General features: G+C 39.7%; 1 pseudogene; it reads right to left on the bottom strand.

Annotated features, from left to right (window-relative positions):
- Nucleotides 1-1,272: 1,272 nt before the first annotated feature.
- On the bottom strand, nucleotides 1,273-1,585 carry LOC141493672 (cytochrome c-like; annotated as a pseudogene).
- Nucleotides 1,586-12,749: the final 11,164 nt, after the last annotated feature.

The following is a 12,749-nucleotide window of genomic DNA, read 5'->3' as shown; positions in this document are numbered from 1 at the left end:
GGTCTATGTTAATCAGGACTCTCTGAGTTGATAATTTATTTCTGTAAAAACAAAGACTTGTCCACAAACTCAGGGAAAAGACTTTATGCATGGCAAAACCTGATGATTCTATTTGATAATAATGACATCCTTGCATATTAGAATTTCCCACTTTAGATAGATGTGGACAAGAATTCAAAAATGCTGTTTGGTCACAATATTGCTCTGTGCCAACTGGAATAGTGGTTATTATTCTCCAGATCCAAGTGCCACAGAACAATCAATCAAGGACCCCCTTTCTGGTCTCTCCCAGCTGCTCATGCCTTCTCCATCTACTCTTTGTATCCTGTAATGCACCTGTGTGTGTTGTACACTTTGTCCTTCAGGTCAGGGACTATTTTTGCTTGTTTGCTTTTTTTTCTTAGTTTTAGTATCCCCAATGCACATAGTTAGGTGCTTAATAAGTGTTTTTTTTATATTCACAAATGTTTAATTGCTGAATCAAGTTTTGGGGGTGACTTTGGATGCACTAATGGCACATCCCCATACAACTGAATCCTCCAAGTGCATTAAGTTTTAAATATGGCTACAGATGTAGTACTAATGGTACATCCCTAAACTGGACTCTCCAAGTAAATATACCACTGCTATTCACATACTAAGAACATGTCTGTAATCTTTCAATTCAACAGGTATTCAGGAGGTCCTATCTCCAACTGAACTCCTGCAGCGATGGGATGACCTTTACTCAGTCCTTAGACAATACACTGAAATGCCTTTCAACAAGTTAAAGGCAGTATTTAATGAAATCATTGTAATTAAGTTACTTATGCACAAAGTTAGGGAACTGAAGATGGATTCAATAGGACTGGCCTTTGGACAGGCTGGGGCATAACTCCCCCCCCAAAAAAAACCCATAACAGGTAAAAGTCATATGAAATTATTAAGTAGGCTTTCCCCAGAGTCTGGTGAAAGAAACCAGCTTTAATTAAAACTTTTCTAAGACATGGGGCACGGACACTTAGCCCTTGCTTAAAAAAATATAGTTGCCTAAATCTTTTAAAATAAACATTCAAGTGTGACAGCTTGGTTGTGACCGAAACAGAGAGAAGGGGTATTTCTTATCTAAACCCAAGCCTACCTCATCTACGTAATTTCTCTATTAGAACAGCCATTCATGATCGAAATGCTCAGGTCGATGAAACCAATTTAAATAGGGTCGTTGTGGTACACGTACAAAAAGGAAAGAAGTCTCCTAGGCAGCTTCTGACAATAAATAAGGCGGCGGCATGGCTACTCGTGGGTGGCCTTCAGGTAGGCTATCAAGTCGGCCCGCTCGCCCTTCTTCTTGATGCCCGGGAAGATCATCTTGGTGCCGGGGATGTACTTCTTGGGGTTCTCCAGGTACTCCATCAAGGTGTCCTCTCCCCAGGTGACCCCTTTGTTCTTGTTGGCGTCGGTGTAGGAGAAGCCAGGCCTGGCCAGTCTTGCGGCCAAACAGCCGGTGCAGGTCGGGGCCGGGCTTGTGCTTGCCGCCCTTGTCTACCATGTGGCACCGGGCACACTTCTGCACGAAGATCTTCTTGCCCTTCTCCATGTCTCCCATGGCGGCCCAGTCCCCGCTCGGCCCGCTGTGCCTGGCGCTGCCTCTCCTTAATAAGTGTTTAATTAATAATCAATTAATAAATTCTTGTGATTAAGAGACAAGCACAGGTACTTTAAAAGGATTCTTAGAAGAGTAGAGATTCCCGTCCTCTCCAGTGGTGATGGAGGTTGTATTTTGATTATTTTCTCTAGAGGAAGAATAGGAGGCAGGAAGCAAGCTTGGGAAGGTAACCCGTAGAACTTGGGGGCAAAAGGCAAGAGTATGAGTAGCTGGCAAATTGCCCATTCCCATAGTCCTGGAGTCTGCCCTGGAAGCTGGTTTGATATATTCCTAGTAGTCCTTCCTTATTGAAGAAGACCACACCAACTAACCAAGTGATTGATGGCAGGACTTGCACAATTATGTTTAGTGAAGGATATGCTGGGCGAGGCCTCCTTCTCACTTGCCTTTACCAGAAACATTCCATCCCGCGACCTGATTAAGAGGAAACAGGACCATTGGAGATGGGCTGGCTACTCCAGGAGTCTCTTGGCTTTGTTTCTCTTCCTCCTGTATCAGCAAGGCATCATCAGGATCAAGCACCAGCATGTGGCATCTGGTGACAGATGTGCAATGGGATGCATAGGTACCAGCTAGATATGGTGAGCTCAATGAGTTTTTTTAATAAAAAAAATTGAACATTTTATTTATTTATTTCTCCAGCTATATGCAATGGAAGCTTTCAACAATCATTTTTTTTTGCAAGGTTTTGAATTTTATGTTTTTCTCCCTCCCTCTCTCTTTTCTCTCCCCACCCCCTGAGAGAAGAGTTCAATGAGTTTTCACTCATCCACCCACTAAATAGGACAGCTGACCTTTAGGTAAAGTCCAGAGCTGGCCTCAGTGGAAGAAGGCAGGGTTTTTGTTTTGTTTTGTTTTGTTTTTGTTTGCTTTTTAAAAGTGATGCTAGTGTTGGGAGTAGGAGACCAGACCAAGAAGAAGCTAACAAATGAAATCATCTCATTGCCTATCTTCAGACACCTAAGGTGGTAGCTGGAGCTTAGGTAGGTGTTAGAAGAGGGACTGCTCTTCAGGGGTTAGGGAAGGGCATAAGAGGGAGCTTGCAGGGACTGGGGAGCTGGAGAAGTTCAGGGCAGGTGGCCTTGGTGCAAGTATGGGAGAGGAGGGGCCTGAGCAGAGGCCCTCTGAAGGCAAGGGGCCACAGAGTATGGGGGTGAGAGGTGTGCATAGCGGGAAGGGCACTGCTGAACCAATTCATGCCACCTCTTTATCTCTGTCTTTCTCACCTTCAGGGAGAAAGTTCAACCAAAATCCTCCTTGGTTCTACCAAAACTGTAAGAGAGTGGGAACAGTCTGAAATGGGCAAACATAGGAGTCTGGGAAACATGAGCAGCCCTCTCTGACACCCCGCCCCCCCCCCCCCCCCCCCCCCCGCTGCAACCTCCTTAAGGAGTACTTCTGCCTGATCTAAACCTGGGAGAGTTAGCTGGTTTCTCTTACCTCCTGGGGCTGTGTGCCCTTGCCCTTCATCCCTTGCCCAGCAGAGAATGGGCTTGGGTACCAGCACAACAATGGATGTGCAATGTGAATGAAGATGGCATGTCTCTGAATAGATGGGCTAACTGAGCAGAGGCGGGAGAGTCCCAAGGGCTTTTAATGGAGCCTTCACTCAGGCACCTTATCCTTTTTTTTTTCTGAAGGTGTCACAGCTGTTCCATAAGATTTTTAATCTGAAAAGTTATTTTTAATTATCTTTCTCCTTATATATGGATGAATGTGTTGTGAGGTGAATTGATGGAGGGGGCAACCCCATCAATGAGATCCAATATTCATGACTAGAAACATGTCCCTGGATCTGTAATTACTCAGACAGTAAAGGAAAAGTAGAAACTATGGGCTTAAGAAACTTAATGAAGGGCAGCCAGCATATGACCCACACAATCCTGGTTAATTCCTGATATGGAAGGTGACAATGATCAAGAATCTTTCTTAGTGCTTTTATTTGGGAAAGGCAATTTTCTTTACTTCCTTTTCAAGTCCCAGAGATGAGGAATTTTATAGGAAAAGAGGTTGTGAATCACTTTTGAATATGGTTGATTTTCATTAATGCTCAAGAATTTTCAAAACTTCAGGATAATGAGAGATCTCACGGATGTGTATATCCTTCTGTTCCTCTAGGTTTTAACCCAGGCAGGTCTTCTTGATGCTGCCTGCCGAGGCCTTCCTCTTTTTCAGAAAAATTACATATCCTATATAATGCCTGCAGTGTGGGGACTGTCCCACCCGTAACTCCTCCTATATGACTAGCCCCATCACCTGCTATTTAGATCTGACAGTTTCTAACAGAGACCACTTACTCCATTTTGGGGTGTAGGTCACAAAACAGTACCCTACCCCATTGGGGCCCATGCTAGTGATTGTTGAGCTCCTCACAGCTTCCATTCTTAGGAGACTGAGGTGGTTGTGAGAAGACTTGAAACTGTGTATTACTACCAAAGAGTGTGAGTTTGTGCAAAAGTGTATGATATATGAGTGTGTGTATGCATATGTGTTGGTGCTGGGTGTGAGTGTCTGGTGTGTGTGTGTGCATATGTTTGGGTGCTTGGTGTGTGTGTGCATGTGTGTGGGTACTGGGTGTGAGTGTCTGGTGTGTGTGATGTATGTATGTATGTGGTATGTGTATGTGGTATGTGTGAGTATGTGATGTATGTATTGGTGTGTGGTGTGTGTGCATGTGTGTGTGGGAGTGTGAATGTTTGGTGTGTGTGTAGTGTGTGAGTATATGAAGTGTGTATGTGGTGTGTGTAGTATGTATGTATGGTGTATGCCTGTGTGTGCCTGTGTGTGTGTGCCTGTGTGTGTGTGTGTGTGTGTGTGTGCCAGGGCCCCTATTTAAATCCCTTAATAATTTAGCTTTTATTCCAGTGGCTTTATATTGCATAGCCTTTGTGCACCCTCCCTTCCAATCATACTGACGTGCTAGGTGTCCCCCTACACCGCAGTGCACCTATTAAGGAGGCACCTCAGATCTAGAGGACAATCTCTTCAAATCACTGTCTCATATGTTTCCAAATTCTTCAAGTACAGGTCAAGTGCTTCAGGAGATTTAGCTTATCGTCAGGTCAGATTGCTAGTGGGCACTTAATGCGTATGGTTGAATTGGATGGTTTGCTTAAATAAGTCGGTTTCAAGATATTAAAATTTTATGTCTTTTTCCTTTATTCTTCTGATTTGATAGTGGGTTTTTCCCTCCTAGTTTTATTGTCTGAGGCAATGGGGTTAAGTGATTTGCCTAAGGTCGCACCGCTGGTAGGTATCAAGTGGCTAAGGCCAAATTTGAACCCAGGTCCTCCAGACTCCAGGGCCTATGCTTTATCTACTGAACCTTGATATGGATTTTGATCCATATTCTAACTGGTAGATAACCTGATCACTATCTACATAACGATATCCTGTGCTCAAGGATAATGTCTTCACCCATTAAAATTTTAAGGTCGGGGCAGCTAGGTGGATAGAGCACTGGCCCTGGAGTCAGGAGGACCTGGGTTCAAATCCAGCCTCAGACACTTAATAAGGACCTAGCTGTGTGGCCTTGGGCAAGTCACTTAACCCCATGACTTGCAAATAAACAAATAAATGAATAACTGAATGAATGAATGAATGAATGAATGAATGAAAGAAAGAAATTTTAAGGTCCCTGAGACTGGGAGTTTTCTTTCTGCTTGTATTTGTCTGTCCAGTGCTAAGCCCAGGGCTTGGCCCTGTATACATTCTTGACAGCTGGGGACCTAGCCTTTACTCAAGATGTCCAGCGAGGGAGTCTCCCCTCCTCCTGAGGCTGGTATCTCAGATTGCTTTACCTGCCTCTCCACAGCATCATCCGTTGCTCTTGGTTTTCATCCTGGTGGCCAAGCTTTCCCTCTTCCCTACTGTCAATCCTTCAAATGCTTGATATTTGATAACTTGTTATTATCTTCTTTCTAAGTGTTCTCTATAGTAACGGTTTCTAGTTCCATCTCTGCCTTGGTGGACCTTCTCTGGATCGCTATCCATTTGTTAATGCGTTTCCTGAACATATAACACTCCAACTGTAGTTTGCCCCGCACAGAGGCCTGCAGAATTAGCAACACTTACCTTTTTTGGACATTGTGCCTCTGTTGAAGTAATAATAATAACAATAATAATAATAGTAGTAGTAATAACTCTCAGCACTTAAAAATTTGTAAAATGTTTTACATAGATCATATCATTTGATCCTCCTAACAGCCCTGTGAGTAAGGGGGCTCTTATTATCCCCATTTCATAGATGAGAACAGTGTCTAAGAGAGGCTAGGAATCTTGCCCAGGGTCACAAAGCCAGTGAGCACCTGAGGCAGGATTCTAACAGCTTCTTTGGTTTGGCTTGGAGCCTGAGGGTCCCTATCTCACCCAGGCTGGAAGTGCACAGCCCACGCATGGGCTGGATCCCCATAACGATCAGCTTAGATACTTTAGCCTACTCTGTTTTTCCAAGCTGGGTAAAAGATGGTTTTGCCCTTCCTAGGGAGTGGTCCAGAGAGCTCACTGTATTTGTGTTAGTACAACTGGAATCTTCTTATTTTTTTAAATTTAGTTTTAGAAGGAATTTATTAGCCTGTTTGGTAGAGGAGCGCAAAATAGAATAGAGGTGATTTCCTTTTGTCCAGACTCTGTAAGGTTTATATTATATAAAATTTAGACAAGGGTGCCCAAATACAACCCCCCCACACACACACACAATTAAGCAATTTTTTCCCAGCAGTCAACTTGACTAGAACCCGAGGGAACCCAAAACATAAGCTTGGGTGGATCCATCACAGGTCCAGGGTATCATAATCCAAAACAAGAATACTTTGTGGGAGGGGATGGCTAGGTGGTGCAGTGGATAGAGCACTGGCCCTGGAGTCAGGAGTACCTGAGTTCAAATCCGTCCTCAGACACTTAATAATTACCTAGCCATGTGGCCTTGGGCAAGCCACTTAACCCCATTTGCCTAGGAAAAATTTAAAAAGAAAAAAGAATACTTTGTGGGAATACTTGATTCAGTTCTATCCACATTGCTATCTAGCTAGTTCCAAGAAAATCCTGGTGCTTAAGGACATAATTAGGAAAGTCAGAATAGAATAGTGATATAGAGCTGGTGGTTGAGTCAGGAAAACTTGGGTTCAAGTCTTACCTATGTAGGTTAGCTACATCTTTGCTTTAGAATGATCCCCAGGTAAAGGATGGAGCAGGAGAAATTCAAGGCAGAGAGACCAGTTAGAATGCTATTGTAATGGAATAAAGATCCAAATGACAAGAATTGATGCATTGGGTGAGGAAGAGTGAAGAGGAGGATGATGCTGAAGTTGCAGAAAGGCAATAAAGTTATGATGAGGACCTTTTATTTCTTAAGATAAAGAAGCAGCTGAGAGGAATAAGAGGCTTTGGAGGGGGTTTTCTTTATGTAACCCTGGTGTCTATGATAATATTTGTGCAACATTTTTAAATATTACAATAAACTTAGAAGGTGAGTGGTACTAGTACCTCCTTTTTACAGATGAAGAAACTGAGACAAAGAGGGGTTAAGTGATTTGTCCAGGGTGACACATAGTAAATCCTAGGATAGTTATTGGACTCATTAGGGATTCAGCAAATGGATTCACCATATCTAGGGCACAGTATTGACTCTAAGGAAGAACCTCAGCCAACAAGAGCAGGTCAAATTACATTTTGTGTATCTGATTTGATAAAGGCAAGAAAGTGTGTAATATATTTTATGAAGACTTTTCAATAAAAATCAGGATTGAAACAAAAATTATGAGAACAGGAATTGGAGGCAAGGAGACCTAGATTCAAATTTTGTTCTGATAATGTCCTAGCTGTGTGACCACTGACGAGTCAGTTATTACCACTAGTTCTTCACAATGAAGATGACCATACCAACCAACCATGTGATTGGAGGCATGAATTGCACAATTATGTTTCTCAATTTCTTTCTCTTTAAAATGAAATATTGGAATAACAACTAAAATTTATCTTTTGTTGTTGTTTGGTTGTTTCAGTCATGTCTGATTCGTCATGATCCCATTTGGGATTTTCTTGGCAAAGAGTGTTGGAATGGTTTGTCATTTCCTTCTCCAGATCATTTTATAGTTGTGGAAACTGAGGTAAACAGGGTCACACAGTTTAATAGATATATGTACACACTCACACATACATATATAATATAAATATATATACACGTGATTTGTATCTATATTTTAAAAATGTTTAAAATTTTTCATATGATTTGTATTTTGAATTTTGAATTCTGTATGGGATATAAATCAAGTTGTATATTTTATATAGTTTATTATATTGTTATTTATAGTGCATACTTCCAAGAAGACTCATGATGAATGTGTGAAAAAAAACTCAAAATAAATTTACTTCCCTTTCTCTTTGGGGGCATTATGAAATTTAGCAGTTTGCCTCTGAGTGTCCAGAAAATCCTCTCACTTAATTCTGTAATAATGATAATGAAAATGAGCAGTAAACATTATTAGAAAAATCGAATTTTTTGTTTTTTAAATCAGATGCCATATTTTCAGAATTATGGCACAAATCTTGTTGGAAACTGAATGTAGGACCAGTCAGAATGAGAGGAAGAGGTGGGGCCACAGGGTTCGGAGGTGGGTCGAGGGGCATCTACATATGGTAAAACCAGGTCAGAGGTGGACTGCAGAGCAAGGCAACTTAGGATGAAGATGGGCAGAAAACAGGAAGACCCAAGTTCAACTCCAGTTCCTGCCCCTTATTATTAGACTATTGTGTCCCAGGAACTATTTAGAGATGAGCTGCTGATCTGCCATGTTTGAGGTGTGCCCCATCCCACACTCCCCTCCCTGAAACAGTGGGAGAAGGCAGGTTTTGATGATCATTTCTAAAATTTCTTTATTTCTTTTTCTTCTTCTTGATAGTGCTTTTGGTGTATTTGCAAAATTGCAAAGACTTTCCTCAAAAAAATTTTTTTTCAGGATTAGTGTGAACACTCAAGGATTCTTATTGGATTCTTATTGGGTATTCTGTTGAGGTAGGTGATTCTCATTTCTATTTGCATGGATATAGTCTTTAAATTGACATCTAGTACTGGCTAAATTCTCTCTAGCATTAGGAAATGAGTATAGTTTGCAAATGAAAAGAAGAATTTTAAAAGACACACATTGATTAATTTTTTTTCTTCCAAGCTCCTAACAAAGAGACAACTTAATAAATGTTGTTAGACATACTGCATTTCTCTGGCTGTGCCCAATCCTAGAACTCTTTCCTTCCTCATCTCAACTTCCTGGCTTCTGTCAAATGCCAGCTAAAGTCCCATCTTCTGCAAGAAGACTTTCCCAATCTTATTTAACTTACTGTTTGTCCCGAGAGTTTCTCTAATTTATCTTGTATGTATTCTATTTGTACATTATTTTTTGCATGCAATCTTTCCCATTAGTCATTCCTCAATCAATAAGCATCTACTTTGTTACTATTTCCATATAAATATAAAGATATATTTATATAATATAATGTTATTTTTATATAAATATAAAATATATTTACATACAATATAGTTATTTTTATATAAATATATATTGATATGTAAAATATCTTTATATATAAATCTAAATCTATTCATATATAGATTTATATTTAGTTATATAAATATTCTGGACTATAGAGACTTTTTTGGGGGAGGGGCAAGCCACTTAATTTTTCTCAGCCTGAGTTTCTTCTACTATAAAATGGGTCTTCCAGTCCTGTAGTGGTTATAGAGTGGATGTGAGGGCTAAATGTCGATATTTCTCCTTAAAGCACCAGATAAATCTCAGTCATTGTTATTCCCCAGATATTTATATTAATTGAAGTTTTAATCAAGGAGGAACTAAAGGCAATCTTGTCTTTGAATTCTTTCTTGTTTTATTGTGTTCCTTGTCAATGCCAGGTACTTTGACTTCATGTCGAGAGAGTGTTTCCTGAAGTGAAACCCCCAGAAGCAAGTGGAACCTATGATATTTCTTGTAGGATCTTGAATACTAATGGAGACCCTAATTGCCCACTCCAAGGTGCTCTCTCCTAGAGACCTATCAGGTTATTTGGGACGAAGACAAGAAATCTGGCAATTCCAGAAACCTCTTTGTGGGAGGACCACTTCTTTGCTTATTAGACCTTAGACAATCAATTCTCCCATCTTATTAGTGTGCATCTTAAAAACAAAAAAATAAATACAAACATATCTAATATATACATATGCGTATAGATATGTATACATATCATTTTGAGAGCTAGTTGTATTTATATGTCTTTATATTTATATGTCTTTATATTTTGAGAGATTATTATGTTTGAATGTCTGGTGCAATATATTAGTCAGAAAGAGCTCATGGAGCCATGAGATTTTAGGAAGAATAGATTGGTTTGGTGGACCAAGAGATTATCAAATGTGGGATTTAAAAAAAAAGTCAGCACCACATTTGAGGATCACGTATCATTTTTGCTGTTCTTCCAAACTGATAATGATTGTGTGTGTGTGTGTGTGTGTGTGTGTGTGTGTGTGTGTAACAGCTTTATCAGAGAATAAAATGCACATTATTTTTTTCAACAATTTCAATGGGCTCTTTTTGAACCTTGTATTTGGAAGTTAGAAAATGAGTAAATGCAAAAGAATACAATGATGAAGCATTCAGGTCTTCCAAGGTGGGCTTAACGGTCTGTATTTGGATACTTTTATAATCAACTAAATTTGTCTCCTCATCTGTGTAATCATTCAGTCGACTGTCTTTTGTACCTGCTGTTTTGCTGCCAGAAGGACAATTGAGCATAAATTGAGTATAAAGGATAAAAATATCCTTAGTAAAGATGCCCATTATCCCACTGGAGTTGTGTGACCTGCTAAAGCAAGGGTGGAGAATGTCTGACTCACGGACCTTAGAAGATCTGGCACTGCCATGGCAACTGAAGGTGGGATTCAAAACTCAATAAATCTAAGAGCTTTTTAGGGGTTAATTAATTAAAGGTTTGATCAAATATAACAGAGTAATTTTTAAGTTGATAATTTTATATGACCCATGAATGATGTTTATAAATATCCAAAAGGTCCTTGGCAGAAAAAGGGTTCTAACCCCCCCTTCTCTCCCCACTCTCAACACCTACTTAAGAAAGGATAGTGAAAAAAAATTATCTACTATTTAAAAAATCTTCTCTTTTGCCAGCTGATGCGCCTGGTTAATAAAAAAGGGAAATTGGAACAGTTTTAATGATTAACCCATCTGTGTTTTGGGGGAAAGTAGAAATCAAAGAGAGACCAAACCTACCCTTGATGCTTCATGGATTCTTTCCTACTTTCAAATCTTGCCTCCTCAACTGCCTCATTTGGCATCATTTCTTATCCCTGGAGGCAGATGAACAGTAGGCATATTAAGACAGAGCAGTGGGACCGAGCTAGGAGTTTGTATTGGTGGTGGAACCCAACCTCACCTCATGGCTGCCAGACTATGGCACTGCCATGGGGCGCTGTCAGATGAAACAGCCTGGGACCAAGGGAAAAGCTAACACAGTCCCTCTAAATCTCCTTCTGCATAACCTTTTTCAAAGTTGGGCGCCATGCCCAGTTGTGTTTAAGGAGTCATTTGGTGAGTAGGACTTGCCTTAAGAAAAAAGACTGACACAGCCTTCTCCTTAAGATCTCATTGTCTCCAGGCTTCATATGTTTACCTTCAAAGGTACTTGAGAGATCCATTAGAGCTGGAAGAGGTCTTCTATTTTCTCATCTCCAAAAGAACATCAAGAGACTGGAAGAATGGGAAAGAGAAGCAGCCACTTTCTACTAAAGTTAAGGATCCTAACTTAGGTGGTTGAAGTGGATTTTTCAGAGATATCAATGAGGTAAGAGCAAATATAACATTTTATTAATGCAATAGAGAAGTAAAGAGGTACTGAGAAAAGAACATTGTTTTGAACCTTGATTCAAACCCTGTCTCTGTCATTTATCATCCATAAATCTCCGGCAAGTCGAAACCTCAATGGACCTCATTTTTCTTGTCTATAAAATAAGGAGATCAGACAGGAAGCCTTTGTTGTCCCTACCGACTCTGAAATCTATGATCCTAGACATAAGCTGGGATAGGAAGATAGGAAAGGACTTGATGTGTACCAGGAGAAGCCAATAAATGATACAGCACCCAGTCTTCACTTTAGCTTACTTTTCTTTCACAAATGTCTTTGGAAATTAAATTCCACGGGCGCTTTGCTTTAAAACAGTTCTTGGGAATTCATGTGATGGGACTTCCTGGAAGATAAAAACATTTAATGAGCTCCATTGGGAATGTCATCAAATAAGACTTTTGAAATAGTAGTAAGTTTCCATGATACTTATTGGATCTTATTTTCTTGACCTCATCTAATGGAATAATAAGAAAAAAACCCACTTGAACAGTTAAAAATGTGCCCGTATTTTATGTCTCCTTGACTCTACTGGCTTTGCTAATTCAATCCAATTTTTCAACATTCTGCCAAAAAGTTTTAATCTATCCACATGGTTAGGTAAGTGTTAATTTAGAAAGAAGTATTAATGTGTCATTGTTGAAAAAAAAATAGACCAACCTAATGAATTAAAACTACTGTTGACTTCCTGAATATACAGATGTAAGTATAAAGAAGCCTCATTCAAAACTCACTAATTTTGAATTGCTATAATTTGGACAGATGCATTAGTCTTAGACCACACCTGATTCTGGAAAAAGAAGAATGTTCCCAATTTATTTTATTTTTCACTAATGGAGATGAGAAAGCAGTTGCGTTGTTTTTGATTTTTGATGAGGGTGATCTATCTCCTCTTTGGTTACTAAAAGTTGGAAGTTCATTAAATTTACTAGGCATTTTCTTATTAGGCATTTTCAAAATATATCTGTGTAAAGTGAGTAGTTAGATGAATTTGAAGAGAATCAGCATCAAAAGAGCCATTATAGACTTGGGCAGGAATAATTTGATTAAAAAGAGAATGTCTTGTATTTAGAAGATAAACCATTAAAACAAATCATGCAAGGTATCCAAATTTTGTAATTATAATGGAATTTGGTTATTATGAGTGCAGTGCTGGAAATCACATTCCCAATCTAAAAACTAGTGATAAAAGTATATTATC

Source organism: Macrotis lagotis, chromosome 7 (genome assembly GCF_037893015.1).
Source record: "Macrotis lagotis isolate mMagLag1 chromosome 7, bilby.v1.9.chrom.fasta, whole genome shotgun sequence".
NCBI lineage: Eukaryota > Metazoa > Chordata > Mammalia > Peramelemorphia > Peramelidae > Macrotis > Macrotis lagotis.
Note: the sequence above shows the minus strand (reverse complement) of the source record. Positions and strands in the feature narration are given on the sequence as shown.